This window comes from Lissotriton vulgaris, chromosome 5 (genome assembly GCF_964263255.1).
Source record: "Lissotriton vulgaris chromosome 5, aLisVul1.2, whole genome shotgun sequence".
In the NCBI taxonomy this organism is placed as follows: Eukaryota; Metazoa; Chordata; class Amphibia; order Caudata; family Salamandridae; genus Lissotriton; species Lissotriton vulgaris.
In genome coordinates, this window is record NC_141693.1 from 599,182,911 (window position 1) to 599,209,136 (window position 26,226).

The following is a 26,226-nucleotide window of genomic DNA, read 5'->3' on the forward strand; positions in this document are numbered from 1 at the left end:
GACATCACTGATGACATCTCAAATGACATCACTGATGACATCACTGAGGACATCATTCATGTGATAATACAATGAACCTCTTCAGACTCTAATATAACCTTAGATACACTCAGTGTAAACAGACACTCACAGACTGTCACTCATCCATGGAGTTACTCATACACCTAGTCAGTCATGCAAAGAATCAATCACACCTCCATTTCCTCAACTATACAGTTATTTACACCTTACTTATTCAAACATATTCTAACACATATTTACTCTCTTATACAATCACTGATAAAAGTTTACAATGATCCATACAGCGACTCACACATTCACTGGCTCTTATGCACAGTTATTTATATATGTCAACTCTCACATGTACTGTGTTTTACATATGTACTTAGTTTGACATGTAGCACTGAGATATCCATTCACTCACCAATACACTCATGCACACAGTCAACCGCCCATACAGCTGTTTCCACATGCACTTTTGAACCCATACATCTAGTGAATCAACTGCTCACACATCTATGCACAGAGTCATACACCTCCCAGCCACCCACACACACACTCACTCTCCCATACAAATACTTGGGCAACCAATCAATAACCCATATAGTTACTCATATAGCTACTGATCAACACATGCAGCAATTTACAGAACAACAGACATAATGATGCAGAAATTAAGACAGTTTAATCACTAACCCATGCACTCAGTGAGACACATTTAATCACTCTCTCATACAGTCAGTCATGCACCTACTAAATCCTTCATCCAGACACTTATACATCCACTCATTCTTCAATATGTAAGACATATTTTAACTTTACAGAAACATACAGTCACTGGATGTTGTCATCAGTGATGTCATCAGTGATGTCACTGACCATGTTATGAATGATGTAATATGTGACATCATCAGCAGTGGATTGCGGGTGCACGATATATAGTTAGTGCAACTAACTATATATGCGAATTTCAATGGTTTTGTGTGAGTAAAATAAGGTTTTGTAAATGCTAATCCCTAACTATATATGGTCTATAACCTATGGTTTTTTTAGTGAATTTTCAAGGTTTTGTAAATGCTAATTCCTAACTATATATGGTCTATAACCTATGGTTTTTTCAGTGAATATAAATATATATATATATTACCTACTGGCGGTCGCCAGTAGGTAGTTATAGTTAGGATAATTTTCAATGTTAAATCTCAACATTCTATTTTGAATAACTTTGGCGCCGGTTGACGAATCTGCCTGAAATTTTCAGGAAAATGGTCTCATGGCGGTCCGGTCCTTCCCTGAAAGTTTGGGGGGGATTCGTCAAGCGGGGGCCGAGATAAAAGGGGGGTCCCAAAACGCGTTTTCCCCATGTTAATTTCCATAGGGCGGTCGATTTCACTTTTAGCCCGAACGGCTGAATGGATTTCCACCAAACTTGGCAAAATTGTAGGGACTGGTAGCCCGATGTGCCTTTGCTATGTCTCAAGATATGTGCTCCAGTGGATTTTGAGTAATTTAGGTTCAAAAAAAAATATATATCTATAGCCGCGCTCCCGTGCGCGCACGGGAGTGCGCTCCAGGCGCGACACGCGACTTGCGCGCAGGAAGCTGATTGGATCTCAGTTGTCTGTAAACATTCTAAACAGTGCGGAGCGGCCGCCATCTTGTGTCTCGGTAAAATCGAGACACAAGGGGTTTGAAAAAAAAAGGGGCAAATGACCATAAGGGGGAAGAGTAGACCCCCTCTGACCCCCTAGGTTTGATGTAGGGACTAAAATAGGGTCCTGCAGGGCATTAAAATTTTTTTTTCGTTTTGCGCGGGGATATGCGCTCTCCCGTGCGCGCACGGGAGTGCGCTCCAGGCGCGACACGCGACTTGCGCGCAGGAAGCTGATTGGATCATAAGGGGGAAGAGTAGACCCCCTCTGACCCCCTAAATCCAGGACTATATTTATGAAGGCCTTGCGCTGTTAGTTTTGCGCTTCCTGTGCGTCAATTTTTGTGACGCATCAGCGGTGTAAAAAAATGCGCATTGTTATGCAATATTTAAAAAGTGACGCATCTATCTAGATGCGTCACTTTTTAAATATAGTGCAACGAGGTACATTTTATTACACTGCTGGTGTTATGCGTCACTTTTCTGTGCGCACTCCTTATGACGTTCCAGATGTGTCATATTTAATGTATGACGAATCATGTTGCAGATACAATATGGCGCAGAGTTTTAAAAAGTGACCCATGTACCTAGATGCGTCACTTTTTAAAAATAGCGTCAGGTATAATGTATGCAGAGGGGGTGTTCTCCCGCAAAAAGCTTTGTAATAGCGACGCAGTGAAATCTTTGAGATTTCACTGCGTCAGTTTTAGGATGCTGTTGCGTCAAAATCTTGTGCCTGCTTTACAGCAGGTGTTAGACTGAGGCAAGACCTTTCATATGCTGCTTTCCCCATTTGAAAGGACACATTACTGGAGTTGCGTCACTTTTGTGACGCACTCCAGCAATGCGTTACTTGGAATGTCATAAGGAGTGCGCACAGAAAAGTGACGCATTGCACCAGTAGTGTAAAAAAATGTGTTGCGTTGCGTTATATTTAAAAAGTGAGGTATCTAGGTAGATGGGTCACTTTTTAAAATCAAGCGCCACATTATATCTGCGTGAGGTATAATGCATGCAGAGGGGGTGTTCCCCCACAAAAAGCTTTGTAATAGCGACGCAGTGAAATGTTTGAGATTTCACTGCGTCACTTTTAGGATGCTGTTGCATCCTTTAAATATAGTGCAACGAGGCACATTTTATTACACTGCTGGTGTGATGCGTCACTTTTCTGTACACAGTCCTTATGACATTCCAGATGTGTCATATTTAATGTATGACGAATCATGTTGCAAGGAGTTACAGATACGTCAGTATTTCTGACATATGTGTAAACATAAAAGTGATGCGAGGCCGGCGCAAAATTTTGACGCAATAGCATCCTAAAAGTGACGCAGGGAAATCTCATAGATTTCAGTACGTTGTTATTACCAAGCTTTTTGCGAGGGATTGCCCCCTCTGCATACATTATACCTGATGCAGATACAATATGGCGCAGAGTTTTAAAAAGTGACCCATGTACCTAGATGCGTCACTTTTTAAAAAATAGTGTCAGGTATAATGCATGCAGAGGGGGTGTTCCTTGCAAAAAGCTTGGTAATAATGACGCAGTGCGTCACTTTTAGGATGCAGTTGCGCCAAAATCTTGCGCCTGCTTCACAGCAAACCTTTCACATGGTGCTTTTTCCATGTGAAAGGACACATTACTGGAGTTGCGTCACTTTTGTGACGCACTCCTGCAATGCGTTACTTTTGTGTTTAGAGATATGTCAGAAATACTGACATATCTGTAACTCCTTGCGAATTGATTAGTCATATATTAAATATGACATATGTGGAATGTCATAAGGAGTGCGTCCAGATAAGTGACGCATCGCTATTTTCACGTAGCGATGCGTCACTTTTCAGAAATGAGGCCTCCAGTTTATTCACTGTGTCATAAATTTCTTTTCTAACACTCACCTTCTTTCAGTCCTCCTACTTCACTTCCTTTCACCTCTCATACCTTTCTGTTCTTTCTTACTCATTCTCCTTTCAATTATCAATGCACTATATTTCACTTACTCTTCATTTTTTAAGATTATAGCTCTTTGATGAGAATTGGAGGTAGTTCTGAAAAGAACTTTTGGTTTTCTTCTTTTAACTGAAGAGGAACAAAAACAGGGAATAGAAACTGCTCAACAGGAGCAAAAAGAAAAGAAAAAAATTAGGGGTGGGAAGGGCAGTGATGGTTCTCTAATGCCCGAACCATGAGCAGGACACTTTGCTCCCCATAGGTGAGGAGTTGATTGCAGTATCTGCATCTGACGACCCCATGGTTGAATGCAGGTTGGATGTTTGCTACCTGCCCCTGAGATTGTTCTCTTCCAGAAGAAGTTGCTCCTCCTGTTGATGTAGAGGCCCCACCTCTGGGAACCTCCTGTGCCAGAGCCCTGACACTTTCTCGGGCAAAATTCTGGGGTGCCTGGTCTCCACATGGCGAATCATGGTGAAGTTGCCAAAAGAGTATTTTTTTTGGGGGTTACCCCGTGACAGGACCTTTTTGCAGATCCTGCACTCTACTTTTGGTGCATTCACCTTCTTCTGGTCTGCTGGAAATTTAAAGAATTTCCAGATGAAATGTCCCTTCACCTTTGGGGTAGGTGGCTCTTCATCAATGAAGTCATCTTCACTGCTGGATGATCTGGCAGCCATGATGAATCCAGGAATATGGAGCAGCAAAAAAGGCAGGTCTTTCAGTCACAAAAGTGAAAGAAGAAGTGAAGGAAATGGGTGGGGATTTCATTCATTGTAAAAAAAAACTGTTAGCAACCAATGAAAAGTGTTATTTTAGGGTCACATGACCTGACGCGCTTACGATGAGCGCTCGGGTGCACTTCCGGGTGCGTTTACGCAGCGCGATCGTAGGCGCTTCCGGGGCGCACACGTGGCGCGATCGTAGGCGCTTTTGCGTGCGTTTAGGCGCCGCGCACGTATGCGCTTCCGAGGGCACGTACGTTGCGCGCCGAAGTGACGTCATCAATCTTTAATAGAAATGCATAATCATTTTCCATATTAAAAAAAACAAATTTTATTTGTATGGTACGAAATGTTTTGCATTATTATTAACTTTTCATTCATATTTTTTTTTCACGAACGACAGTTGCGCTCTGGGTGCGCTTTCAGATGAGCTCTCGGAGAAGCTTACAGGAGAGCTTAGCTGAAAGCTTCCCGGAGCGCGCACCCAGAGCGCAAAAAAAAAAAATTATAAAAAAAATGAATACTTAAAAAAAACAGCAAATTGTAAAAAAAAAAAAGGTTAGAAACTCGATATACAAAGGAATTAGCATTTAAAAAACCTATGAAATACAATGAAAAAACCATAGGTTTCACACCAGTTATAGTTAGGAATTAGCATTTAAAAAACCTTTGAAATTCACTGAAAAAACCATAGGTTTCACACCAGTTATAGTTAGGAATTAGCATTTAAAAAACCTATTAAATTCACTGAAAAAACCATAGGTTTCACACCAGTTATAGTTAGCTGGAAATTTTACTGATATAAAACCATTGAAATTCCCACGTTATAGTTAGTCGGACTCACTATAACTTGCGCGTGCAATGCACTGCTGATGACATCACATATTACATCACTCATGACATGGTCAGTGACATCACTCATGACACCATCCTTGTGACATAGTGACAGACCTCCTTTCACTATAATGTAACCCTTGAGACACATATTCAAAAATAGAAACTGAAATTTTTAAAAAAATGGAGATACCTATATCAGTTACAACAAGCAATTCAGTAATTCCACTATGTATATACACATCCACTCTTTCACCAACAGTTCTATATAGTCACTCATACATATACTCACTCATCATATGAAGTGATACACCTATACATCCTGTTACACACCGACATTCATCCGAAAGTTACTCACACACATATTCACACGTGCAAATAAACTATTGAACATCCATTTATTTGAATATAGAGTTATACACACACTTCCACCTTACTTCTATTTAAAATTACACATATTTATTCTCTTAAACAATCACTTATAGAAACACATACTTATTTAAACAGGAACTCTTACAATCTCTTACTCTCACATATACTCACTTATATACATCAATATTCATATATACTAGATTAAAACATATGTAGGTACTGATAAAGACACTAGTGAGACAGTCATTCACTCACTAACAAACACATATAGACACTCATCCACCCATACAGTCTTGTACATATGCTGTCTTCAAAACACATACAAACAAAGAGTCAGTCACTCATGCATCTATGTGCTAAGTAATACCCCCACTAAACCATATAGACAGTCATACTGATACTAATAAAAATATCTAATAACCCATATACATACGCATGTAGCTACTTACCAACACATGTAGCCACTTATACACAAAGTGAAACACTAATATATATATTTAAATATTTAAACATAACTCACTAATATTTATTTTTCAGAAAGACACATATTCACTGGATGGTGTCATCAGTGATGTCATGAGTGATGTCACTGACCATGTCATGAGTGATGTAATATGTGATGTCATCAGCAGTGCATTGCACGCGCAAGTTATAGTGAGTCCGACTAACTATAACGTGGGAATTTCAATGGTTTTATATCAGTAAAATTTCCAGCTAACTATAACTGGTGTGAAACCTATGGTTTTTTCAGTGAATTTAATAGGTTTTTTAAATGCTAATTCCTAACTATAACTGGTGTGAAACCTATGGTTTTTTCAGTGAATATATATATATATAGGTTTATATATTCAATAAAAGAAAACAAAGGTTAAAGCGTAGTTATAGATAGAAAGACATATTTTCCTTATACAAACCAAGTTTAATTTACACAAACATTAAAAATGAAAAGTTATAGTTATAACTTTCATATACAATTTATCCACCAACTGCAAACTATTAAAAGTAGCGCACCTTGTTACAAGCTCTTCTTAGCTTGCTAATCAGACAACATTAACTATAACTCACCATTCTACCACGCACTGTGTTGTGACAAATATTGTCATTCGAGAAGGTATAAGTGTTGTTATGAATTCTATGATTTCACATGGTATATCTGATGCTGTATGCAAGAGTATAAACAGTGCATGAAAAAGGCATGAGTTATAGTTAATGTAGTGTGGTGAGTAAGGTAAAAAGACTATGTTATGAGGTGAAAGACTTAGGGCCTGATTCCAATGTAAGTCCGAAGGCCTCCGAAACTGACTCAGCTTTCCTGGATCTGATCCGTAGCCTTTGTTTCCGACCGAATCGTATACAGTTCCGAGTGACCAAGTATGATGCAAAGATCTTGTCCGCGTCAACCAAATCATTTCCGAACCCGATGCTGTCAGTTTGACTTGCTCGCCATGCTATTGACCCGGCTTCTGAACAAGCAAACATGATGCACGATTCGGACAGCTATATCGAGTCTGTCTAATTGAGATGAAACGCCTTTGCGAATCGTTCTTTGGGGGGCCATAGCAGGCTTTCCTTCACCCAGGGCCCTCCGAATCGGTCACGGGGGTGCCCATGTGTTCCCGCGATCCAAGCATGCACAGTGTGGCGGGCACCATGAGGTGTCCGCCACAGGGTGTACGATTTTCCTCACCCACCCTTTTTTGCTATGGGAGCCTGCGTACGCGTTCGGTATACAGGCCCCTATAGGGTTCAATGGGAGTCTGAGTGAACCAAGTCCGTCAGCATATGGATGCATCGTACTTGTTCAATCGGACTCTCACAGCGCGATTCGCTAGGAAAGCCCTTCGGATCCGAGTCATATGGAGGGCTTTCCTAGCAAGATCAGAATCGTCCCCTTAGGGTAATTTGAAGGTGAAGCGTAAATTATCAGTTGAAGTAAGTCATAATTATAACTTTACAATTTTTTGTGTTTGTGTATTTTAAGTTGGGTTTGTACAGAAAGAATACAAAAGTATTTCTAACTCAATTATCTTTAAGCTTTGGTTTTTTTCATTATATGTTAATGGTTTTTATTTTTTGGTAAAAATGTGTTTCAAATCGCAGTGTGGAGTGTCATTGACTGGAGTGTCATAAAGTGGAGTGTAGTATAGTACAGTGAAGGAAAGTGTTGTTGGGTCTAGCGTTGTAGAGTGAAGTATTGTAGAGTGAAATGCAGTGGAGTAGAGTAGAGTGGAGTTACATAGCGTACAGTGGAGTAAAGTGTTATACAGTGGAGGGAGTGGCATGTCATATCATGGATAAGGCTCCCTGTTTTCCGCTTTTACTGATTTTTACAGATAAATGCAGACAGAAAACCATTTATTTTCTTGTCTGTATTTATTTTTAAATCTGGATAAAAATGGAAATTGGGTGCTTTTTGAGTGATTCTAAATACACTTTGCCACGACTGCCAGCCATTAACTATTTGGATTGATAGAGAAGGGGGTTAAAAAAAGACATTTTAGTAAAGAGGCTTAAACGACAGTAGTTGTGCACAAGGCGGATACTGAAATGTGCATATTTTCATAGAAGTGCATTGATGTATCTTTTATTGTTTAAATAAATGTGGAAATCTATCAGTTGCAGCTTTACTTTTTCACAAAATCCATAATAAATATGAATAAATAGAGATGAAATCGACAAAAAAAAATATCATAAAACCGGGAGCCCTATCCTAATCATGGAGTATCATAGAGTGGAGTGGTATGGTGTACAGTATAGTGCCATGTCAAACAGTAGAGCTGAGTGTTGTACAGTGGAGTGTTCTCGACTGGCTTGTCATGAAATGGAGTGTGGTGGAGTAGTGTGGAGTGCATTAAGTAGAGTCCCGTAGAGTGCATTAGAGTGGCCTATAGTGAAGCAGAGTGTTTTAGAGTATAGTGGCATTGAGTGGAGTTCAGTGGAGTAGAGTGTTGTATAGTTCAGTGTCTGGTACAGTGTAGTGTTGTACAGTGAAGTATCATTATTTGTGAGAACATAGTGGATGATAGAATGGCCAATTATAGTTAGTGTTGTCTGGTTAGTGATCTGAAAATTGTGTGTAACAAGGTTTACTATTTAAAATAATTTGAAGTGGTAGATGAACTGTAACTTTAGACTCTTTGAGGTTTGTGTAGTTTAAACATGAGTTGAATAGGGAAAATATGGTTTCTAAACTACAACTAAGCTTGAAATGTTGCTTTTTTCATTGAATTTCAATATTTTTTATTTTTTTTAAATAAAAATGTGTTTCAAATCGGAAGTGTTGCAAGTGGAGGGTTGTTATGTGGAGTGTTGTAAAGTACTGTGGAGGAGTGTTTTGTAAAGTCTATTGTCATCGACTTGAGCATTGTAGATTAGAATAGAGAGGAGTAGAGTAGAGTGATGTAGCGTATTGTACAATTCAGTAAAGTATTTTATAGTGTAGTGGCATGGCGTCTCTTACAGTGGAGTCAAGTGTTGTAGACAAGCTGCAAGTTGTACATTGTAATATAACGTGGAACAGTAGAGTACAATATTTTAGAATGTCAAAGCGTGGAGTAGAGTGTTTCAGAGAAGAGTAGAGTATGCAGAGTGTCATAGAATGGAGTATCTTCAAGTAGAGTGTCATAGAGCAGAGTGAATGAGAGTGTCATAGAAAGGAGTGTTGTATCATATAGTGGAGTGACGTTTGGTAGAGAGAAGGTGAGTGGCGTGGCTATGAGTGTCATACACTGGCGTAGAGCGGATGGGCATAGAGTAGAGTAGAGTGGCATAGAGTGACATAGAGTAAAGTACAGTGTTGTAGAGTGGAGTTGCATGCAGTGGAGTAGAGTGTCAGACAGTGGAGCATTGTAGAGCGAGTTTGGTACAGTGTTGTGGTGTGGGATAAACTGTAGTAGAGTGGAGTACACTTGAGTGGAGTAGTGTAGAATCAAGTAAAGTGTCCTAGAGTGGAGTGGCGTGTCATAGACTATAGTGGAGTGGAGTGGAGTGCAGTAGAGTGGCGTAGAATACAGTTGAGTTTAATGTAATAAATTGGAGTACTGTGTTGTACTGTAGAGTGTAGTGGGATGTTGTACAGTATTGGAAAGTCATATAGACTCCAGTAGAGTAGAGTGACATACAGTATAGTTGATTGTTGTTGAGCAGAGGGGTGTACAGAACAGTACAGTGCTGTAGGGTGTGGTAGAGCAGAGTGACATAAAGTGTTATAGAGTCCAATGTGTCACGGTCACCGGACTATCTTCAGGGAATGTATGATGTTACAACACATACTTTTACAACGTATACCTTTAGAACACATTTTTTACAACGCAACATCCATTACAACGCATTCCATTACAATGCATGCCATTGCAATGACTTTTTAAAAACTACCTTTACAACGCATTCCATTACAACGCATACTACCTTTACAACGCATACCATTACATTGCATGTATGGTAAGTATTGGATAGTGTAGGGGTAAAAATTACTATTCTAACTCCAGGGGGGTGCAACAGTAGGGTAAGTGTTGGATAGTGTAGGGGTAAAAATTACTACTCTAACTCCAGGGGGTGCAACAGTAGGGTAAGTGGTGGATAGTGTAAGGGTACTATGCTTTGTGATGGTATGCGTTGTAATGGTATGCATTGTAATGACTGCATTGTAATGACTGCGTTGTAATGACACGCGTTGTAGTGGTATGCATTGTAGTGGTTTGGGTTGTAGTGTCATGCCCTGTAATGGTTGCATTGTAATGGCATGCGATGTAATGGATGTTGCGTTGTAAAAGTTTAGTTGTAATGGTAGTGCGTTGTAAAAGTTGGTTGTAAAGGTTGTTTCCCATCTTCAGGGTTGGGTCGATGCTCATAGGGGTTCCTCCTCTCTAAAGCCCCAAGTCCAGATAGCATAAATCACCTTGACTTATGGGATGGTCAAGCAAGGGAAGGAAAGGGTAGGAACCGCTACGAGGGAGACCTGGAGACAACAGAAAAAATAAAGTTATAAGTCAACCCTAATATACCTCTTACACAAGTATGTATACTGTTTATACAAAAGTGTTACCGTAATAACTGTAACAAAAACAGAGGTGGCCCTAAACCGGGAGACATGAGAGGGTGAAAGAAGGGTACCAGCACGTTACTATCCTAGAGAAAGAATAGGGTATAGTTAGCTACATATTTCTTTATGTTTGTGTTTATCTTCAATACATTCTGCAATACACAAGAGGGAGGTATTGCTAATTAAGGTCACCTACCATAGCAACAAGAGGACTTTACTCAACAGAATATGGCTGTTCATCCCTGGACACCCCATACTGATCTCCCCTGTAACAAAATGAATAAAAAATAGACCGTTGTTAATGGGATCGAGTAATACGTGACTTGTTCCGCTTAATACACTATAATTCCAAAGAATCTGGGTTGCAAAAGATTTTTCCGTCACTCATTGAGGATAAGTACCAGAACTCCAAATCGTGAAGGCCACCAATAACGTACTTGATGTACAGTATGTGCACAATTTGCAGTCAGATGGAAAGAGAACCTCTCTTTCTCTCAGAAGTGTAAATCAGCAGAGGAACAATACAGTGCTTCTCAAGGTACATCCATAGATAACAACAAAGTGTTCAGATCAGATATAATCAAAACAAAACGTTCTCACTTTTACGCCAAAACGGGCGTTCCCAGTTCACAGCACAAGTTTCTTTGAATGTAAGAGAATTATAGCCCACACAGTCAAAGGAAAATAACTCAACTATCTCCTCTGCACAAGTCAATCTCATACTAATGGAGACTCCCCAACGGAGAAGAGGTACATCACTCTTAGCTGCAGAGTAAAAAAGGGTCTTTTGAGAGGAGATTTCTCCCGCATGAGACCATAAGGTTAAAAGCATCTCGCCAATGGGAGGAATCTGACGAATGTGCTCCAGATGCCTCAGTTGCACTCTGTACCCAAAGAAACAAGCTGGGTGCAAAGTGCACCCTTACCAGACCATATCACCTGCCAGGAACACCAGGAATCCACAAAATAATCAGCGTCTTCGTGAAGTTGCCTTCCGGTGATATCCGATCTCACTGACGGCATGTTCGCCCAGCGTGCGTAGTCAGAGTGCAAGGCTGATGGGAAACGTAGTTCCTCGTCCTGCTGCCACTACGAGTCAGCTGTCAGTGCATTCAAACACCATGCACCCTGACAACAATGGCATTCAGTGGCGTGGGGGGATTGAGGTTTTAAGTCTTATTTTATAGGCATAGTTACTTAAAACCATTGCATGATGGTACAACATTAAAAATTGAAAAAATATATAAAATATTGTTAAAATAAATTGTTGCCCATTTTCATTACGAATTGGGTTTTTGAGTTTCGTTCTGCACATCTTTAGAGAAGTAGCTGTCAATGAAGAGCCTGTTTCCCCCTCAATTTTGTTTAGTGGTATTATGCTGTATAGCCTCTGAGAGGGGTTACGTGTTGCATGAGTTCAATAATTTCATCAAAAAAGCTTAAGGTTTGCTGGATTGTTTTGGATAGGCATCCCTCCCTCAATGAAGTGGCATTTTTTTGGCCACCAGTGTCAAAAATGCCACCAATCAACAATTCAGCTGTTGACCCTCGGCTGTGAAGCAGTCCAGCACGGTTAGCCTCTGTGTCCTGAACCCTCTTCAATTGAAGTGTGGTTTTAGTAGTTGTTTCCGTTCCTTCAAAAGATCTGTGCAGTTGCATAAGAGATGCAACAGGTCCTCTGGTGCTGTGCCGCAAAAGTGGCAAGTGGAGCCCACTTCACCCCTTAGCCAGTGTGGGAAGTGCTGTGTGCAAGGTAGCAACCCCAGTCAGTATTTCAGAAATTGGATTTTGATGGTTTTAGCATATCCTAAGTTGAAGTATTTTTGAGGGGCCAGGGCCATATAAGTGCTTAGGGTCATCCAACCGTGAGCCTTCCTTGATAGTGCAACTTTGTCTTCAATCAAAGATAAACGTTTTACTATTTTCCATACAAGTTTTTTGGAAGCAAAATTGTTGGTGGGTGCTTCCCAGGCTGCAATAGCCCTGTAATATTCAGGCATCTTTTGAGATAAGACAAAGCAGGTGATGAGTGTCTCTGTTGTAATTCTAACCATAAGTACTAATTGAGGGTTTTGGGTGTGGCTTTCTAGACCTTGTATCAGGTGATGATATACGCACCTTGTCTTGCCAGGGTCCCAAACTCCAACCTGATCTGTGCTGGTGAGATGTAGTTGGGCAAACCGAAGATAATTCTGTATGCTGTTAGGATTGTGCCATCCAGGATATTTGAATCCCTGCTCCTCTGTAGTTCACTGCCATGCTATCATTCCTTAGTGTAACTTCCAGGGCAAAGCCCTTTTCTTCTGATTGAGTCCTTCTGGGTGACAAAGTGGCCTCCCTTGTGTATGATCACGCCTAGATATTTGTATTCCGTCGCAGGTTCAATACGCGGTTTGGCTCAGTGCCAGACCGGTGACTTCTTTAGGTTTTTCCTAATCGTCCTTTTCCTTGTTTTTTTCTAGGTCGATGGTTAGGCCGTTAGCTTTAGAGAATTCATGTGTGGTAGTGAGGAGGTGCTGAAGGTGCACCTGTTTGTGGCTGATCAGGATTATGTCATCTGCATACAGAAGGCATGGCAATGTTATTCCTCTTATTCTTGGGGCTTGGAGTTGCAGGCATTCAGTGATGGTACCAGATCTGCTAAGAAGAGGTTAAATAATTTTGGAGCCAGGACACATCCCTGTTTAATACCCTTGTTGGTTGGTATGCGTCTTGATAGAGAAGAGCCATTGCCCAGCTTTATCTGGAACCATGTATCTGTTTGACAATTGATTACCAGGTTCAGCAGAATCTGTGGGAGCACCCATTGTGCAATTTTACCCAGAGTCTGCTGCAGTTCACGTCATCGAAAGCAGCTTTATAGATGATAAAGCATAAGTGTAGCGGCATTTGAGTTGATTCCTCCTTGTCAATCAGCAGTGCTATGGACAGGATGTTTGTTATTGTTCCATCAGACTTTGCAAAGCCTGTCTGATTGAGAGGGATGATTAATTTCTCTTTGGCCCATGACTAGAGCTCTTCTAGGAGTGTTCCTATGAAGTAGTTTGCCTTGTTGCCTAGGAGAGTGACTAGACAGTAGCTTTTTGGCAAAGTCTTGTCTCCGGATTTGAATATTGGGGAGATTATTGAGCCCCTCCAGGAGGATGGAAGTGTACTGATTTACCTGATCTCACTAAAGAGAGGTTCTAGGGCTTTGGTCCAGAGTTCTGCATCTTGTTTAAACAGTGCCGGAGGGATTTCATTTGGTCCGGGGGCCCCTTCTCTCCTTCCTTTTCCTATTTGCCTTTTGATTGCCAGGATATTGTGACTTGGAGATGCTATAGTCATCGTGTTTCCCTTTGTTGTGAGAGGTTCTGTTGCACTCCCTTCCTCAGGATGGATTGCCAGTGGGGTTTCTCCTGTGTATATTGTAAATTATTATCCGGCGGTCTGCAAAATGTAATCTTGGTGGAAGTGTCCCCCAAGTTATCTTGCCCAATCTTCTTCTGAGATGTTGAATGAGAAGCCCTCGTGTGTTTTTGCTGTCCTAGTAGTGCTAGATAGGCTTTGTTGGTGGAATTGTGTCAGAGAGATGTTAGAATTTGGTAGATTGTGCTTTTGGCGTTCTTAATTTGGGCCCTTTGCACTTTTGGGATGCACTCCATCCTATTGTAGTTATGATGCACCTTTGGTTTAGTCTTGGCGGCAAAGAACGCTGCCATTTTGTTGATGAAGTTCTCCCATTTGTCGATTTTGCTTGTTTTAGACCATGTCTCAAAGAGAAGTATAGCAGATTCCAAGGGGCTCCCCATTGATGCTTGTGCAAATTTGACCCTTGTATAATTCATTTTGAGATATGTTTCTGGGGAAGCCCGAGACCGTTCAAACATGGGCATGGTCATATGAAGAGAGAGTTCTTGAGGGCAATGGTCACTGATGGCTTTGCCCCCTAGATGGAATGAGACAATTTCATTGACATGGGATAGACAAAGCTATAGTCTAGTATCAAGCTTGTGGTTGGGGAGTAGTGGGTGGCTGCCAGAGGATTGTCATCAGCAAATCTGCCGCTGGTGCCTCTGCGGTTGAGGATGAGGCACCAAACAGTTTTAGTCAGGTCTCCCAGTGTGCTTTTTCCTTGCATTGGAATGCCCCAGACTGAGTGAAGTTTGAGCAGACACTTCATCAGCAGTCAAGGAGCCTAGTAGGTGTAGGATAGATCCCCAATGAGGATAGTGTCTGCCGTTCCCCCTTCACTTAAGCATGCCTGAAGGTGGTCTATCAGTTGCCGGGCTTCCGTGGTTTTCCTTTTTGTGTGAATGTAAGCATTAATTAATATAATGTCTGAGCAGCACAGTCTATTAACAACTATGTACTAAGAAAATTGCACACTCCATGCAGCAGCTGTCAAAAATACACTATCCACTAAAAAATAACCAAGACCTGCCGCTGCTAAACATTCTACTACCTGCACCATTCATACTATGGTTACAATTTTACAGATAGACCATCTTCTAAAGTAACAGAAGCACACCGTGCAGGTGGTGCTATGGTGGGTGCATGCTTTGGCTCTAAGAGAGAGCCTGAAGGGAATTCTGGCCACACTGGTGTGCCTCCAGCAGGTCAGCCACATTGTTTCCATGAACCATTTCGTGCAAGGCACACAGTGCCTGCACAACAGTCCCCACAGGCTAAGTCCCCCTGGGGGCCATTTTGCTGCCCATTACCTGCCTTTTCACTGAACTTTTCACAGAGTTGTACCTGCCATGAAAAGGTCTGTGGAAAGGCAAGTCATAATTCTCACGGCAGTGCCCATGCCCGCACCACCACCATTGATCACCACTGTCCACACCGCAACCACCGCAGGAGCTCAGATCTTGCCAGTGGTGGCAATCTGGAGGTGGTCATGTGCAGTCTCCCTGCCTGCATTGAAATCCGGTACAAAAGGGGGTGGTGATGGACGGAGCATCTGAATCAATCAAACACTCACACCCAGTCAAAAGATCTGGGTTTAATCCATCACCGTTCTTTAGCCTACTCTGTCACCCTAGTTCAGACATGGCTATATGCAAATCAGTCTGTCCCTGTGCCTCATGGGAACAGTCCAGCCCGAACTGCCAAGCCATGTCTTCCCTGGACCGGAAACAAGCTTCCGAGGACCAGTTTCTGGCATTCCAGCCGTCTTCAGCCCGGCTTGCTTGAATCCAGTGGCAAAGTGAGCAAGGGACTCACGTCTGAGCATACCCTGCCACACTTATGGCGGCCAAAAGCAGTACAAAAGGGGTTGGTGATGGACGGAGCATCTGAATCAATCAAACACTCACACCCAGTCAAAAGATCTGGGTTTAATCCATCACCGTTCTTTAGCCCACTCTGCCACCCCAGTTCAGACATGGCTATATGCAAATCAGTCTGACCCTGTGCCTCATGGGAACAGTCCAGCCCGAACTGCCAAGCCATTGAAATCCGGCAGGCTAACTGTCAGGTATGAGGGCAGTCGGACCGCCAGCATGTGATGCCGGTCTCCGAACCACCAAAGTCGTAATAAGGTTCTTAGTATGTAATATGTAGAATTTTTGCTGTGTTGCTAACCTTTTCTGCAGTACCAAAATACTTATGCGTATCATAATGAACACAAATCAACTCTCACCTGTACACAGAGGTACTATCCAATACAAAGATTTGTAACGTGTTCAATACCTCTACACAGCTATGGTGCATTAGGAGGACAAGCATTTTCTAAATGCCTACACCCCTTAGTTGGACCCAAACTGTACAAAATTAAGTGGAACAGTAATATGGTAGTTATCTGCCGCAATCTAAACTATAAAAAAAACAAGCACACTTTGGATGATGTCATCAGTGATGTCATCAATGATCTCATCAATTATTTAATTTTAGATGTCATGAGTGATGTCATAAATGATGACATAGAACATGCCATGTGTGATGTCATATGTGATATCATAAGCAGTGTATGGAGGGGCGCAAGTTAAAGTTAGCACTTCGACTGCGTTTTTTTAGTTCAAAACATTAATGTGTGTGCTCAGTGTGAAGCCATGCCCTGTGGCACACCCCCCAAAGGCAGACAACCCACAGGTCCCTGGGTGTAAATGGCTGTATGGCTCTGTGAGTAGGTGTGTCACTAGCTGTATGAGTGTGCACATGTATATGTGAGTGTCTGAGTGGATGTGTGAATGCCTGTGTGGGTCTGTAAGTTGGTGTGTAAGTGGCTATGAGTATGTAAATGGGTGTGTGAGTGGTTTCCTGGATCTCTGAGTGGGTATGTTAGTGGTTATATGGGTGTGTGAGTGGGTATGTGAGTGTGTGGGGAAACAACTATTATAACACAGCCATTGCAATGCACTACATTTGCAATGCAGTCATTACATCGCAACTGCCTTTACACCGCATGCCATTATAATGCAGCCATTACAACACATGTCAGTACAACACATGCCATTACAATGCATATCGCTACAGCGCATGCCATTACAACGCATTATGAGGTAAGTATTAGGGAACAGTCATTTTAACCCCTACACTATCCAGCACTAACCCTACTGTTTTACTCACTGGAGTGGGAATAGTGATTCTTACACCTACACTATCCAACACTTACCCTACTGTTGCACTCACTGGAGTAGGAATAGTAATTTTTACCCCTACACTATCCAACACTTACCCTACTGTTGCACTCACTTGAGTGGCAATAGTAATTTTTACCCCTCCCCTACATTATCCAACACTTACCCTACTGTTGCCCTAAATGTATTATGCATTGTAATGGTATGCATTGTAATGGAATGCGTTGTAAATGTAGTTTCGAAAAATCCATTGTGATGGCATGCGTTGTAAAATCATGTGTTGTAATGGATCTGGGGATGTGAAAACCGTTTTGTAAAGGCATGCGTTATAAAGTTTTGTTTTGTAACGTGTCCTATTCGAGTGTGTGAGTGGCTGTGTGAGCACCTGTGTGGGTCTGTTAGTGGTTCTTTGGGTCTCTGAGTGGATGTATCAGTGACTGTATGGGTGTGTGGGTGGATGTTTGTGTGGCTTCATGGATGTGTGACTGGGTGTGTGAGTGGCTGAATGAGTGTGTAAATGGGTCTGTGAGTGTTTTTTGAGTCCCTGACTGGGTTTGTGAGTGCCTCTGTGGGGGTGTGAGTTGTTCTCTAGGTCTCTGAGTGGATGTATCAATGACTGTATGGGTGTGTGAGAGGGTGTGCATGTGGCTGTAAGGATGTGTCACTTGGTATGTAAGTATCTGAATGAGTGTGTGAGTGGTTTTCTGGGTCTCTGAGTTGGTGTATGAGTGGCTGCATAGGTGTGTGGGTGGGTGTGTGAGCAGGTGATTGAGTGGTTGTGTGGGTGTGTAAGTGGGCTGGTGAGTGTGTGGTGGGTGGGCGGGTATATGAGTGGGTTTGTAAGTAGCTGTGTCGGTCTCAGAGTGGTGAGTGAGTGGTTCTCTGAGTCTATGAGTGGATGTGTGAGTGACTGTATAGGTATGTGAGTGGGTGTGTGAGAGAGTGTGTGAGTAGGTGTTTTTTTTAGATGGGGTCTGGATCTACCACAGATTCACACTGGGGCCGCACTGAGTACCAAGGTGGATCTGTGGATCCTCGCACATGCAAAAAAACATTTCCCCATAATTTCTTCCCCATGAGGGGTCCCTCACAGACACCTCCATCAATCCTATGGGGTCAGGATACCTCTATTCTGTCCCCTTATGTCCTATTTCTACTTTATTTCTCCCGGGAACCATGTCCCGATGCATAAAATGGAGACCACAACGTTTCTTTCAGGCTGTGGACAGCCAATCACAGCATTGTTGTTGGCACATGTATCCGGTGATTCTCTGCAGTTGATCCACAGTTGATCTGTGTCCCTAGATATACATAAATCTATTTTCTTTAAAATGTCCACATTTACCGAACAGATTTACACCCAATTACAAAAAAACACTCTTTCTGGACACAGGCCTAGCTTTCTACCAAATTTGGTGTAGTTCCATTTAACGGATCGAGCTATAGTCTAAAATCAATATGGGTAATTGTATGGGGAATATTAATTTTGGGACCTATTTTTTTTTCACACCCGCTGACTAATAACTTTGAAACTTTTCAGACAGCAGCTGCAGTGACTGGCAAACTAGTTTTGAAAATGTGAAGATTCGCCAAACAGCCCTAAAGTTATTAGCAACACAAAAACTGTATGGGTGAGTGAGTAGGTGTGTAAGTGGTATATACAACAGTGAGTGGGTATGTGAGAGACTGTCTACATGAGTGAGTGGGTGTGCAAGTTTTTGTGTGGGTGAATGAGTGGTTGTGTCAGTGAGTGTATGAGTAAGTGAGTGGCTATGTGAGTATCTGTATGAGTGAGGGAATTGATGTGTAAGTGACTGTAATGGTGAATGGGTGGATGCATGATGGCTGTATGGGTGAGGGTGTGGGTTTGTCAGTGTCTGTAAATGGTGCATGAGTGGTGAATGGGTGACTGAGCAGGTACATACATGTCTGTAAGGGTGAGTGACAAAGTACATAAGCGACTGTATGGGTATATGAAAGGATGTGTACATGGGTGAGTGAGTGAGTGGGTTTGTGAGTAGCTGTATGGGTGAGTGAATGGGTGTGTGAGTGGCTGTATTGGTGAGTGAAAGAGTGTGAGACACTGAGCGTCACTGAGACACTCAGTGTCTCAGTGACTGTATAAATTAGTGAGTAGATGCATGAGTATATCTATAAGTAAGTGAGTGGATTTGTGAGTAACTGTGTGTGTGGGTGAGTGAGTGGATGTGTGAGTGACTGTAGGAGTGAGTGACTAGGTATGTGAGAATTTGTAAAGGTGACTGATTGAGTATGAGAAAGGCTGTATAGATGTATGAGTAGGTGTGTGAGTGGGTGTATATTCGTTTGACTGGATGTGTCAGTGGCTGCATTGGTCAGTGAGTAGGTGCATGAGTGGCTGTATTTGTGAGTAAGTGGTTGTGTTTGTGGCTGTATAGGTGAGTTGATGTGTGAATGGCTGTACGGGTGAGTTGATGTATGAATGGCTCTATGAATAAGTGAGTAGGTGTGTGAGTGTGGGTGATGTCATCAGTGATGCCATTTGAGATGTTATCAGTGATGTCATTTGATATGCAACCCCCCTCCTTGAGCCAATAATGACCCTGGGGACCACCAACACCCAGGGCCGGCTCCTGCAATTTCCCGGGGTGCCCACCCCTGGGACATAGCGGTTTGTTGTGGCTTGGTAGGCGCTTTACCACTCCCACCAAGCCCTACACAAAACCTTCAACTTCCAGCAAGCGAGAGCATTGAAAATGTTCTCCATTGCTGGAAACAGAGCAAAATTGTTTTCAGACACAGGGAGCTGCCTTTCCAGCAGCTTCCTATGTCTGAAAGGTGGCAGGGAGCCAGCAGGGACCACAGTGGCATTGAGGCCCAGTGGAGGAGAATGAATGGGCAGGTCCCGGGGTATGGGGTCCCCGGGGCCAAACTTGGCCTATGGAGTAGAACTGTGCAGCCCCCTCTCCATCTCTAAATGGCCATGCCCTGGGGGATGGGGCCGAGGCCAAAATCAGCACGGTTGCATGACCCCTCTCCCCTAGTACTTTTAAACATTTTTTTAAAAGGCCGGGATGGAGTCCCTGGTGCTGAAATCTACCTAGGGAGTGGGCCACATTGCCCTCTCCCCCATTTCATGTAGGCTGGGCCCGGGGCCTAAATTGCCCCTGGAACGGGTGTTCATACAGCCCCGCTCCCCTAATAAAACAATACAAAATCTTTTAAACTCAGCCCAGGCAAGTCACCAAAGCCTGCCCCCTTTCTCTAGCATTTTGCAAAGCACCTCTGGGCGCACTACTGGTTGGGGGATGAAGTCTCCTTGGCTGCTGAGGGTCCTTGGGGGCCAGGAACTCCTCCTGTTACCTTCAGTAAGTCCCACACAGATGGATTGCTGAGAGGTCTTCGGAGGCCATGCCTCCTTTCCCCACCACTCTGCAAAACTTGCCTCCTGACTTACTACTGGTTGGGAGATGAAGTCCTCTTGGATGCTAAGGGTCCTTTGGGGCCAAGAACCCCTTCTGTTACGTCCAGTAAGTCCCACATAGCAAGATTGCTGGGAGCTGGTTGGAGGCCCCACCCCTTTTCTCCCCCACTCTTCAAATACACCACCTGGCACACTACTAGTTAGAGGATGAAGTACTCTTGGATGCTGAGGGTCCCTAGGGGCCAACAACCTCTCCAGTTACCTCCAGTAAGTTCCACACAGCAGGATTGCTGTGAGCTGGTTGGAGGCCCACCCCCTTTCTCCACCACTCTGAAAATTAGACTACTAGTTAAAAAACATAGACATTTACTTTAAAAACAAAAAGTTTATAGGGACGTTGTAGTTAGGAAATAGAATTTAAAAAACCTTTGAAATTCACTTAAAAACAAAGGTTACAAGAACTTTATGGTTTGCAAATATGATTTAAAAAGCCATGGAATTCACTGACAAAAACAAAGGTTACAGGGACGTTTTAGTTAGGTTCCGATTTCACTCATACAAAACCATAGAAATTCAGCAGCTATAGTTACCTGAGCTAACTATAACTTAAGCCCCTGCAATGCACTGCTTATGACCTCACATATTACATCACTCATGACATGAACAGGGAAATCATTGATGACATCACTGATGTTTATGGCACTTATGAATGTGATATATTATGATCAGCAATTGTTGGTGGTACCCGTGGCAGGCTGTGAGTACATCATCCACTAGGTTAAGAAACAGAGGAATGATGTACATAGCAATTTTACTCTCGTGAAGGTAAGTTTGAGCCTTTGTGACTGCAAAAGAGCTTTTTTAAATGTACAAAACCCAAATTGGTATTCAGCAACATTATCAAATCACAATTTAGGCTTCAGACAGAATACAGAATTGGTATTTGGAAGGTGGGTGTAAAGAGCACCCCTTCCATATACTGATTCCTTAACTTATGTATTAATGTTTGATGACCAAAATCTGGTTGCAAAACATTAAAATGTTACTACCACATCCAAATTGGTGGCAATCATTCGCAAATAGGAAAGGGTCCCTAGACACCCCTTCCCATTTGGGAATGACAACATAAACATTTTTGGAGCAGCCCGTGGTAATCATTGTTTGTAAAACTACTCATTTCTCTTTGTAACACATTTAGAAAATAGGTAGCATTCAAAAAAAAAAAACAACTTTATTTCAAAGTAATCACAGATATGGTTGTAATATACAAAACCTCAATAAATCAAGATTAATTTATTACAAGTTGAAACACAATATACAGAAGAGAGATAATGTTCTGGTTCTGACTCTCGTCCTTCCACTCCAGCAGCTCCTGGTGTTCTCAGAGGCAAAGCTCTAGAACACAACAACAGCAGCTGAAGGAATGGAAGTAAAAATACTAACACAATGAGTTACATATAGTAAAAGGTGGAATACAAAATAAATATGAAAGAATAATAATGCAACGCATGGCATTTATACAGTAACACTACAATGGTCTGCTGATCCCAGCAGGCCACAATGCCTGCGACTCTAACCATTCGCACTAGGGGGTCGATTATGATGGCAGTCGGAAAAGAATTCCGACCACCGTGGTAGCGGAAATTAACCTTTCCGCATGTAACGCGGCAAAACCGGCACTCAGATTAAGATGCACTGCCAGAAAATCTGACCGCAGCGGACGGGTTCCACCGAACTCCACCGGGAATATCCAAAAAAGCGGAATAACTGTCCACAGTGGTCAGATTTGCTGCAGAAAGACCAAAAACCGCAGTTCGACCTGCGGAGTGACCGCAAGTAAAATTACGATGCGATCGCTGTGCCAGCGGAAAGCTCAGTTATTTCCGACCTCCGCAATCGCAACAAATGATGAATGGGAGAGCCGGCGGAAGGACTATTGCATTCAGACTGCCGCAGTCGCTCGGAAAGAGGAATCGCGGTCGAAAGCAACTACACAACAAGGCTACCAAGTGTGGCTGTATATCTGGCTCAGCCTCAAAAACATCTGATATACCCCAATGACACATCCCCATGGCAAGTAAAAAATACAAATACCAGGTCAACCCAGACAACACACCTGAAATGAATACTCAATTTCGACCCACCCACATAGCTGAGTATAAAACCAACCCCTTTCCTGCCCAGAATCCTTTGCATACCTCTAAAACTGAAGGACCCAACCCCACAGCACAAAGTAGAGCAAATTAGCACACATCACACCATTACAAACACACACACACACACCACACACATCACCACCACCTCCTTCACACTTGCACTTTTCACCCCTTTGCACATCACACACCATGTCACAGAAGAAAATGCCCAAATTCACTGACAATGAGTTGTCAGTGATGGTAGATGAGATAATCAGAGTAGAACCACATTTGTTTAGAATCATGGTCCAACAGACACCTGTAGCCTGAAAAAATCAAATATGGGAAACAATAGTCAACAAAGTCAATGCAGTAGAGAGACCACCACGCGCACCCTGCGTGACATCAAGAGGAGGTGGCATGACCTTAAGAGCAGGGTAAAAGAGCGTGCCAACAAGAATCATGAGCTGGTCCACCCATTCCACCACTAACATTCACCGAATGGGAGGAGAAGGTGCTTGCCATACTGCATCCAGAGAGTCTCACAGGAATACCCGGGGGAGTGGAGGCTGGTATGTACCAACAAATGTCTCCCATTACACTGCTATGTACTGTCTTGCACAACTAAAAAGCTACACTTCCTAAACACAAATGCACTTACGTACAACAATCTCTTTCAAACACATGTCTCACAGATCTATAATTTCCTTCCTCTGAATCAACCCAAAGGTAGTTAGCAATATTTCCATGGGGGCATTTGTACAGGCAGCCAGCACTACAACTCCCACCAGGCCCCCTTGTCCCACAGCTGAGCAGGGTGGAGCACTCCCCACAACCACGACCATGTGGCAGCCATTGCATTGCTAACCTTCACCTAACAGGTAGGTAGCCATCCTAACAGGGAGGGGTATTTGTGGGTGGGAAGCCTGCACTACAACTCACACCAGGCACCACTGTCCCATAGCTTACCAAGATGGAACACTCTCTACAACCAGAACGATGTGGCAGACATTGCATTGCGCTACTCAAACAAACAGGTAGGTAGCCATCTTAACAGGGAGGGGTGTTTGTGGGAAGGAAGCCAGCACTACAACTCCCACCAGGCCCCCTTGTCCCACATCTGAGCAGGATGGAGCACTCCCCACAGCCAGAACCCTGTGGCAGCCATTGCATTGTACTCCTCAAACTAACAGGTAGGTAGCCATCTTAACAGGGGGGTGGTTGTGGTTAGGAAGCCAGCACTCCAACTGCCACCAGGCCCCCTAGTCCCACAGCACAGCTGAGCAGGATGGTACACTTCTCCAACTCATAACCATGTGGCAGCTATTTTCCTCCACTGTGTCACCAAACAGGTCGGTAGACAGTGCATGCACCCTGCCATATTTTTCTCAAAATGCATGGAGCCATATGACCACACCAGCCCTCACATGTCAGCCAAAATGGCATAGATCCAAAAACCACTTCCAGTGTGCAGAAAGCTAAGCGTATGTAACTGTCACAGAAATAAAACTTTGACTCACCAAGTCACATGTGGAAGAAATTCAAGGTCCAATCATGTACAGCACAGAATGCAATGTGTATGTGCCATGGTGTTAGAGCATGAAGGCCCATATGAACACCAAGCATGCATGATCAATCTGACTAAAAGAGTAAAGTACATAATATGAAAAAGGTATGTATAACATTACAATGGCTAGTTTTTGCTTCGCTGAAATTGATTCCATGGAGAGTAAAGCAAAAACACGAATCATCAAAAGTTGATGTGCCGCAAGTTGGTAGATGATGACATGTCTCTGTAATCACACAATCTATTTGTGACACATGGTTTCATTTCCCATGTCACACCATGGCCAAGTAATGTATGTACTTCAACATCATGTCATGATGCTCATGATCTTTTATCCATACCAAATGATGTCAAGTTTTTAGTGTATCAAATGTAGCATCCAAAAGTCTAACACCAAGCTTGTGGAGTGCACTTCAATGACCATTTAACCTTTGTTCAAAAGGAGATCCACAAGCAACTGCAGCAGAAAACCCCACCAACCTGCAGAGCTATGGCCCAAATGATGACTCAACCCCTCTCCAGTGGCCCGCCTGCTGATATTCCCACCACCTCAGCTGCAGCCACAGAGAGGGGTGAGATGCAACAAAATGACTCCTCAGACACCACTGAGCCTGCAGCAGAGGCCCCCCTGACAATCGTATGAGGGGACTTTCAAGAAACACCAGGTGAGAATCATGTGGCAATGTCGCTGAGCCAGCCATGATGGCACTAGTGTTCCCCTTGACATTGACTTTATTGAGTATACTTACCCACATTTCCATGTTGATGGCAGGAGTCTGTTGAACTGTGTGACTACATCAAGTGGTGACTACTCTATTTGTCTCATTTACCATCACTGACAACTCATAAATTCACTTTGCACGATTTTGTAAATAATCACTTCTCTTTCACAAATACTTATTGTAAATGAACACTCTTTACACACCTATGTCTTTGTGTCAGTTCCATGTTTATCACATTATGTACAGTGTCAACTCAGATTCCAATGTACCACAAGCTCTGGTTGTGACGAGGCATTGATCGGGTGAAGGTACCTAGAAAGACACAATAGAATGACATTTACTTGTCAGGTAATGTCATTACAATTAAAACACACCACTAGTCATCAACAGAAAAAAACAGCACACATAACAATGAGAAACAACATCAGCATAGACATGATGGACGTGGAAAACAATACCCTGTGCCACACACATCAGCCATTAGCACAGATCCAACAACAGCCAACAGTCAAAAAGATCATCTATGCCTTGCCACTACCATCAAAGCCAACAAACAGGGGTCCTTGGATTCTTCAGTGGGCTCAGCAACCAAGGATGGTTGGAATACGCAGAGTCACTTAGGTGTGAGATACACAGAGCAATTTTGTAATATAATAGTAGCTGCGAACAGCATGTCACACACACAGCACACTATTTGACTCTGTGTACTCACCAACAAGCCACACACGCTCCGGATGCAGATTTGCCATCAATTGTGTGATGATGCCGTTAAGCTGTATGTAGGAGTAATGTGCAGGACCAGAACATTTGGTACAGACATGGGAGATAATCATATCCACTTGGCATACCACTTGCACATTAATGGAATGGAAATGCTTCCTGTTCCGGTAGGTGTGCTCAAGTGCCTGTGGTGGAACTAGGCCAACATGTGTGCAGTCAATGGCTCCAACCACATTAGGTATTGAAGCAGGGTCTAGTTTTTACCATATAGTGCTCCAGGCCACATTCTGTCCACATCAGAAGCATAAGAGCCTAAATTGTCCCTGTCAGCCCATGGACAGGGTTGTGTTTAAATTGTCCACACTGCCTTGAGCGTCTAGGAGGCAGTAGGCCCAATGCCTCAGAAGAGACTGGCTTTTCTGAACATCAAGATGTAGCAATAACAGGATATGTCTGTCATTTAGAAAAACAAAATTGGCCAAGAGTAGGATTGGGGGTCAACTGGGCCAACTGGGACTTTCCACAGCTTTAGAAATGTGTAT

The 26,226-nt window shown here is 42.9% G+C and overlaps 1 long non-coding RNA gene across 1 annotated transcript in view; it reads right to left on the minus strand.

Moving 5' to 3' along the window:
- Positions 1 to 26,226, minus strand: part of LOC147711303 (uncharacterized) — a 99,088-nt gene that overhangs the window by 55,922 nt on the left and 16,940 nt on the right. The window contains exon 3 of the long non-coding RNA XR_015295689.1: positions 25,168 to 25,276. This is a non-coding gene — a long non-coding RNA (uncharacterized LOC147711303). The remainder of the gene's footprint in view (positions 1 to 25,167; positions 25,277 to 26,226) is intronic.